The sequence below is a fragment of the Megascapheus bottae genome, chromosome 7, assembly GCF_031878675.1.
Source record: "Megascapheus bottae isolate mThoBot1 chromosome 7, mThoBot2.hap1, whole genome shotgun sequence".
NCBI classification, from domain to species: Eukaryota; Metazoa; Chordata; class Mammalia; order Rodentia; family Geomyidae; genus Megascapheus; species Megascapheus bottae.
Genome location: NC_143515.1, coordinates 18967883 through 18976940, shown reverse-complemented (window position 1 = coordinate 18976940; position 9058 = coordinate 18967883). Strand labels below are relative to the sequence as shown.

Below are 9058 nucleotides of genomic sequence, written 5' to 3'. Positions count from 1 at the left end.
GTGAAGGACCCCTCCCTGTGGTGAGTAACACATCGTAGGACTATTAAGAGAGTATAGTCAGGAGTAAAAATTATGGGTCAAGCTAATAGCCATGGGTTATTTCTACCGATCTTAACAGGCCTATTTGAAGCCCACGGAACGTGGGTGGAAAAAGGGGTGCTTCAGAGCTTCCTACAGTTTGTCGAGGAGGCATGCCCGAGGTCTATAGAGGAGGAATTCCAAAAAGCCTGGCAGCGGATAGGAAAAAGAATTCAAGATTATTATGATGTATATGGTCCCGAAAAGACCCCAGTAGAGGCTACTACTGTATGGAATTTAGTAAGTGAATACATAGATCCTCTACATGAAAATGCTGAACTTAATCTTGAATTAAGGGAACTTTATGAGTTAAAGGACCCTTCTGAAGAACCTGAGGCTGAGCCATATGCCGCAGCCCAAGAGAGTCTAAGTGAGATCTTGAAAAGGGAACAACAACCAGTAGATATTGAGTATCAGAATTCAGGTTTGAATACCAAGGAGGAACGTTATGATGAGTCATTGGAGGGCCGGGTGGCTACGATAGAGAAGAAATTAGAAGAAATGCTACATCTTCTATCGAAAATGGGGACAGAGCAGAGAGCCCCCCCAGAAGTAGGAAAGAAATATGACCCTCAGGCCACTATGGTGTCTGATTCTAAACCTTACCCCTCACACCCACCGCCTCCGGCTGCAGCCTTACGGCCTCAATCCCTTTCTCAACCTTTAGGCAAGCCTAAAGGCCCTAGCAACAAGTCCCTTTTAACAGGCACTACAACCAGGCACAGTGCATCGCAATTAAACCTGACTCAGGCTGCTAGAGAGAGGGAAGGTATTTCAGGGCCTCGATGCTTCCCTAGTTTAGTTGATCATGATGAACAAGTATACCATCAACCTGTTCCTGTTAAACTATTACAGGATTTAAAAAATGCCTGCTCCCAATATGGGCCAACTGCCCCTTTTACTCAAGTAATATTGGAGGCCGCATGTGCTGGTATTGCATGCCCAAATGACTGGAAGCGGCTTGCCAGAGCATGCCTTAGTGCAGGAGAGTACTTATTATGGGAGACAGAGTTCACTGCACAGTGTCGGGCTAAAATTGAAACAAATAGGTCTAAGAACCTGCCTTACACTGTTGATCAGTTGTTAGGAGAGGGAACCTATAAAAACACCAAAGATCAATTGGGTTATGCAAAGGAGGCCTATTTACAAATAAATGCTGCGGCGAGAGAGGCTTGGAAAAGTTACGCAATTCCAATCGTACAAAAAATCTAGTAGAAGTTAAACAGGGAACAAATAAACCTTATCTAGAATTTTTGTCTCGATTAATGGAGACTGCAGACTGCCTAGTACAAGATGAGAATGCAAGGAAGAGTATAGTTAGACACATAGCCTATGAAAATGCCAACGCCGCCTGTCAGGCGGCTATCAGACCCCATAGGAATAAGGGAGGAATCACGGACTTTATTTCACTGTGTGCTGATATTGGACCCTCCCATGTACAAGGCCTTACTTTAGCCGCCACTCCTCAAGGAAAGACTGTTAGTGAGTCTCTAAAATATAGAGGTCAGCGGCATTCTCGGGATGCTAGACCCCCAGGGCGTTGCTTTTCTTGTGGACAAATAGGACATTGGATGACGCAATGCCCACGCCAGGCCAGGCAAAAGAGAGAAAAATCACCTGGCACATGTCCACGCTGTGGTAAAGGGAAGCACTGGGCTAAAGATTGCAAGTCAGCAACAAATCGCAATGGCCGCCCATTTTCGGGAAACTGGAGAAGGGGCCAGCCCCTGGCCCCGCAAAACCATGGGGCAGTCCCTCCCTCTTCTCGGCCACAAGTGCATCTTCTAACAACCCCCCAAGATCAGTCTCCAGCCTCCTCCGTGCCACCCCAGGCAGTGCAGGATTGGACCTCTGTTCCTCTACCTGCTCAGTATTGACCCCAGAGATGGGGACACAAGCTCTCCCCACGGGGGTCTTCGGCCCCCTTCCCCCGGGAGTGGCTGGATTGCTGTTAGGGCGAAGTAGCTCAGCCCTTAAAGGGATACAGATTACACCTGGCAAAATTGACCAGGATTTTACTGGAGAAATCAAAGTTATGGCCTCTGCCCCGAAACACGTGGTATCGATCCCAGCCGGTCAAAAATTGGCACAACTAATACTCGTCCCTTTACCTCCCGGGGAGACTACTAATTCCCCATGTGGACAGAGAGGATTTAGATCTTCTGATATCTATTGGGTACAAGGCATAAAACAAGAGAAGCCTGAGATGACTATATTTATACAAGAAAAACCCTTTAAGGGAATATTAGACACTGGAGCAGATGTGTCTGTGATATCTAAGAAACATTGGCCAGCCCAATGGCCCCTGACAACCTCTATGACTTCCCTACAGGGGGTTGGGCAAGCAACTGACCCACAGCAGAGCAGTGCGATCCTTGTTTGGAGAGATGAGGAAGGGCACTCTGGTCATTTTCAGCCATTTGTCCTGGATCATCTGCCAATTAATTTATGGGGTCGTGATATCATGGAAAAAATGGGAGTGTATATGTTTAGTCCTAGTGCTGCGGTCACTAAGCAGTTACTTGATCAAGGCCTCCTTCCCTTTAGGGGACTAGGCCGAGCAGCACAGGGGGAACTAGAGCCGCTCCAACCCCAGTCTCTCCCTACGAGACAAGGAATAGGGTATTCCTTAAAGGGAGCTGTCGTTTGTCCTGCCACTCATGCTGATCCCATAAATTGGCTCTCTGAAGAACCGGTATGGGTCGAACAGTGGCCTCTTTCACTAGAAAAGATCATTGCAGTACAGCAGCTGGTACAGGAACAGCTGGACTTGGGGCATGTGCCCCCTTCTAACTCTCCATGGAATTCTCCAATTTTTGTTATAAAGAAAAAGTCAGGTAAATGGAGGCTGTTACAGGATTTGAGAAAAATAAATGCCACAATGGAACTGATGGGGGCCCTACAGCCTGGCATGCCTTCACCCATGGCAATCCCAAAGGATACTTATAAGATTATTATAGATTTGAAGGATTGTTTCTATACTATACCCCTGGCGCCTCAAGACTGTAAGCGCTTTGCCTTCAGCGTCCCCTCTGTTAATTTTAAAGAACCCATGAAGCGATATCACTGGCTTGTGCTTCCACAGGGCATGGCAAATAGCCCAACTTTATGTCAAAGTTTTGTAGCTAGAGCCATTTCTTCCACTCGTGAAAAATTTTCTTCTGTTTATATTGTTCATTATATGGATGACATCTTGTTGGCTTGTTCTGACCCTATCATTGTACGACAAGCCTTTGGACAACTAAAGCAAGATCTGAGCCTCTTTGGCCTTATAATAGCAGCTGAAAAGGTTCAGGAACACCCCCCTTTTACATATCTAGGCCATATATTAGGCCCACACTATTTTAAAAGCCAAAAAATACAATTAAAAACTTCACACTTAAGAACTCTTCATGATTTTCAGCAATTCTTAGGAGATATAAATTGGCTTTGGCCTTATTTAAAGCTGTCCACAGGAGAGTTAAAACCCCTCTTTGATCTCTTAAAAGGAGATACCAACCCTACATCCTTGCGCGAATTAAATCCTGACGCCAGGAGGGCCATCCAAATTGTAGAAAAGGCAATTTCCCAGCAACAGATGACCTATTGTGACTATTCAAAACCCTGGGGAGTTTACATTTTAGCTACTTCTCACTCCCCAACTGCTGTATTGTGGCAGGATGGCCCACTTTTATGGCTTTATCTACCATCAACACCCGGCAAAGTGCTGACCCCCTACTATGAATTGGTAGCTAATCTGATACACATGTGCCGAGTGGATTCCCGTAAATATTTAGGTCAGGAACCTCATTTTATCTGTGTCCCATATAATTTACAACAACAAGATTAGCTATTCGCCCATTGCGATCCTTGGGCCATTGCTTGGGCCAATTATACGGGAAAAATTTTGCATCACTACCCGTCTAACAAACTTCTCCAATTTGCTGCGTGTCATACGTTTCTATTTCCTTCCATAGTACAGGCCTCGCCTTTATCTTCTGCCGCTTTGGTATTTACAGATGGATCCTCAAATGGAACGGCTGCTTTGACCATTAATGGGAAAACTCAATCTTGGGTTACAGGTTTTTCCTCCGCCCAAGAGGTGGAATTAGAGGCTGTTTTACAAGCACTCGTCCTGTTACAAGACGAGCCCTTTAACTTATACTCAGACAGTCAATATGTAATTCGTCCTCTTCAAGTCATAGAAACTGTTCCCTTTATTGGAACTACTAACTCCAATATTCAGACCCAATTTCACCAAATACAAACTTTGGTTTGTTCTCGCAACCACCCCTGTTTTTTTGGCTTTGTTTGAGCTCACCCTAATCTTCCTGGCCCTTTAAGTGAGGGCAATGCGGTCACTGACTCTGCCACCAGAGTTTACTTAACTCAGGTTGAACTTGCTAAGCAGTCACATGCCATCCACCATCCAAACAGTCTCGCCTTGCGCCGACAGTTCAAATTATCTAGAGAAGCAGCGCGACAAATAGTTAAGACTTGCTCCAACTGTGTCCCTTTTTCACCAGCCCCCCATTTAGGTATAAATCCACGAGGACTGCTTTCTAATCACATTTGGCAGATGGATGTCACGCATGTTCCATCATTTGGCCAATTAAAATATGTTCATGTTACTGTAGATACTTATTCTAATTTTATCTTGGCCACCCCCCTTGCTGGGGAAGCCACTAAACATTGTATTTCTCACTGCATTCGATGCTTTGCTGTGATGGGGATTCCCTCGCAAATAAAAACAGATAATGGCCCTGGCTATGCAAGCCGAGCATTTCAATCCTTCTGCCATTCCTATAATATCACTCATATTACAGGCATTCCTTACAATCCTCAAGGTCAAGGCATCGTGGAGAGAGCTAATGGATTATTAAAACATCAAATTGCTAAAATACAGAAAGGAGAGTCATATCCCGCTACCCCTGTGAATATACTTAATCATGCTTTATTTGTTTTAAATTTTTTGAATTTGGATTCAAATAATTTATCTGCTGCTCAGCGATTCTGGGAAAAAAGAGAGCAGCATGCTTTTGCCTTAGTAAAGTGGAAGGATCCCCTAACTGGTGCTTGGCATGGACCCGATCCTGTTCTAACCTGGGGTCGAGGGCATGTATGTGTTTTTTCACAAGGAGAAAATGACGCCCGCTGGCTGCCTGAATGCTGCGTTCGGATCGTGGAGAGTGACAGTGGCCATCCAAGCAGCGACTCACTGGGCCTACACCCCCAACCCTCCAGTGGTGCATCCTGCGATGTGGGAAGGACCTGAGTTATTTGTGCATGTCAATCGGGACTGCTACTGATCCACTTGTTCCACACATTCATATGAGCTGTGTTTCTCCTCCTTTTACTATTATGTAGGGACCTTTTAACATATTTATTGACTCTACACAATTTAATATGTGACATTATTTTGTCTTTACCAGCCCTCTTCTTAATAACCTTTTTTGTAAAAGATGCCCAGGTGAAAAGCAAAGGCCTCCAGAGGTAAGTAGAAGTCGGCCGACCCCCTTGTATGTCTGCGTTTTATTTTATTTTATTTTATTTTTGTTTGTTTGTTTGAAAAGGTGCACTGTGGGCCTAAAACAGAGGCCTGGGTGGTCAAGGGACGCCTTGACCCCCCCTCCCCTTCTGAGTTTCTTGTCGATAACAAGGCATACCTGAGAGTCCAACCAGCAAGACATGTCTAAATCTAAAAATAACTGTTTGGTGAAAACATTCATTTGAGCTCATGTTTTTTGTGTTAAGTGTATCTGATTGAGTCCAATTTTCTTGTTATATGTCAATGTCTGATTATTTAAAAGTCTCCGTTTCTCTGTCTTGTTCGTGTTACATATTTTTTCTTGTCCAGTTTTTTCTTTAAAATTGGTACCATTTCTAAGTTTGGTCCTTATGGTTTTTCTGTGCGTACTCAAGCACACATCCTTGTTATTTATTTGAACATTTCTGGGCCTAGCATGGCCGCTCCCCCATGTCTGCAGTTGTGACAAGCCCTGGAAAAATAAATTCCAGCTAAGTTGCCTTGCAAAAAGTTTTGTTTTGAACCTGGTTCTCACCTGTAAGAGTAAAATTGGCAAAACTCTCTTGACACAAACTTCTGGAAAACGAACGGCCGATATTAATTTTGCGCGCTTTATGATCTTTGAGTATGAATGTGTGTGAATGAGTGAGTGAACATGTTCAAGGTTAAATTGTCAGCATGCTGTATAAAACAATGGTTGAACTCATTTGAAACAAAGGCAATTGGGTAAATCTAAGTCTCAACTTCAAGAAAATTATTATGCTTGAATGTTTCCTATGTCTTAAAAGTATTATTGCATTGTTTTAAAGAAAAACTGGTAAAAAGTATTTTTCTAAAGATCCTGAAATCTTCATTTTAAAAAAATCTGGTATTGCAATACATACAGCTGTTTACATTGTAAACATTGTATCCTGTTCAGCACAGAGGTGTTAGGGAATTTGGGATTTATTACTTTAAGTTAAAGTTTGGAAACATGTATTAGAAATTTAAATGTAAAATTGTTCATTAACGTCAGAAATTTTGCCTGTCCTTTTTTGCAAACTGACACTAGAAATCTGATGGTAAAATGTGGATAATGTGATTAGTGTTTTAAAGGAATGTTTAAAGGTTTATCTCCATGCTATTGGGTGTATTTTAAAAACGAGAGGAAACTAAGTCCAGACTTAGACTTTTGGTGCACTGATGTCTATAGTTCTTGAATTAGGGAAAAACTGTTATTTGAGTTTAAACTGTTGTTGGAGTTCTAGACAGTAATCAAAACTGTAAAAGAGCCCTTTTTTCTAAAAGGCAAGAGGAGTGCCTTGAGCCTTAGGGGGCCTGAAGGCAGAAGGAGTTCTTTGTGCCCTTAAAGGTTTTTCAATTGCTAAGGCTAAGGTGTTAATTGTTTAAGGCAGTATCAGTAAAAGTTATTAAGAACATTGGAAATGGGTTTCTAAACAATATTTGAAAGTGAAGTTGTCTTAAATGTTTAAAGAAAGAGAAAAAAGGAAAATTAGGACTACCAAAGTAATTGCTTAATTGCTATTTCAGCTTGCTCTTGTAAGTTACCTTATACCAACTTCCAGCTAGCCCATGGAGAAGGACAGCAATCCTTATTCAGATGTAACTTTGGCTTTTACCAGGTTCTAGTTAAGTTCATGCTTAGAGACTATTTCTGTGTTGACCACCTTGTTGCTTTAATTGGGAGTAACGTGGCCTTTTGTAGGACTCATTGATCTGAAAACCACAGCTTTGAGCCTGCCCGGGCAAAGCAAAGTCCCTGTGAGACTATGGTGTCTAATCTGCCAGCAGGATGCTAGGACAGAGTTGTTTTGGAGCTTGAAGTGGCAGAGTGCTAGCTCTGAGCTGAAAAGCTGGGGGGAAGCACTCAAGCACCAAGCTCGGGACTCATAGTGGTAGGGTGCTAGCCTTGAGCTGGAGAGCTGAGAGACAGTACCCAGGCCCCGAGTTCAAGTACAGCAACCAACAAAGTGAAATGCCAATGGCATGTTTATCCCTGTGTGGAGAGACACTACTGGGACACGAAAGCCTCTGCTTGGATGGCAGAGATGGTGTCAGATCTTAGTCACTTGTGGTTGGCCAATCAAATTAATCAGAGCCGGGAGGTCATAGAATAGTTTGTAAGCATGCCTTACTAATGCCCGTGCCTTTCATAACTGGGCAGGAACTTGTCAATCTTCTGTGATAGCGGGTAGTTTAAAGTCCTAATTGAGTACAATTTTTATTTTTTATTTTTGACACCAGCCACAAATTCAGGAAAAGTTTGTGGATCTGAGGCTTGTGTCTCTATTAATCTGTTTAGATCTGACAACTGAAGCATTGTTAAGGTTGCAGAAATTTAGTTCCCCAGACAATCAAGAAAAAGCCTTTGCAAATGGGTGCTAGGTAGGCTGCGCTGTTGTGGCCAAGGATGGTTTGTGCAGTTGTTGAATGTCAAGTATGATTTCTAGTTTGGAGTAGATTGTTGTTCCTGGTGTCTAGTCCTTGCAACCCCTTGATAAAACAGGCTGGGCTTCTTAAGGTCCCTGGTCAAGCATGGAGACGGCGCCCCTGAGTCAGCTTGAAGAAGTCACGGAAGTTGAATCTCCGCCCATCAAATCCCCGTTGGACCAAGGGACCAAAGTCATTTTTGGAAAATGTGACAGGATAAATTAGGGGTATAGAAAAGAGTAAAAATTGCACTTGTGTTTCTTTTAAAATAAAAAACGGGGGACATGTTGGGATCCAGAGTGGAATCAAACTGTACCTTGACTTGCATCAGACGATGGCTATATTGTCTTATTGCTTTCTGGCCCTATTCTATGTAAATGACCTGAGAATTACCATATGAATGTAACACCTGGAGGTTCCCTGGGTCAGGAGGAGGGAAGAAGGGGGAGTGGAAAATAAACGCGGCAGTCTCGGCAGTCTTTGCCTGGACTGCGGACATCCCGGACCCGGTGTGTCTGTCTCTCTTCTTTTTCTTCCTAGTCCTTGTCCCCTATTTCAGGAACCCCAATCTGCGAACCCTGGTTTGCTGCCGGTTGGCCCCGGCACGATACAGAGAAGATTAGCATGGCGCCTGCACAAGGATGGCATGCAAATTTGTGAAGCATTCCATACTTTTAAAAAGAACAAAAAAACATTAAAAAAGAAAATGGATCAAGAAAATGCAGTATATATACACTATGGAATTTTATGCTGCTCTCTGGTAGAATGATATCATCACTATATTTGTAAGGAAATAGAAAGACTGAAAAAATCATTTTAAAGAAAGTAACTCAGAACCAAAGAAACATAGGCTTCATAGTTTTCTGCATTTGTAATAATTGGTACATGTTTAGGATTTAACATAGCAGAAGATCACAATAGCTCAATAGCTATGAGCATATGACCCTATAAGATGATGCTTGAATTGGTGCTGTAGCTAAACAGATAGGGTGGTAGCCTTGAGCTGAATGGCTGAGGAACAAGACTCAGGCCCAGAGTTCAAGT

General features: G+C 43.0%; 1 non-coding gene across 1 annotated transcript; it reads left to right on the top strand.

The window, feature by feature from the left end:
* The first annotated feature begins 8585 nt into the window (after positions 1–8585).
* On the top strand, positions 8586–8690 carry LOC150060350 (U6 spliceosomal RNA). Its single transcript, XR_016536358.1, has one exon. It is a non-coding gene; the product is annotated as a U6 spliceosomal RNA (small nuclear RNA).
* Positions 8691–9058: the final 368 nt, after the last annotated feature.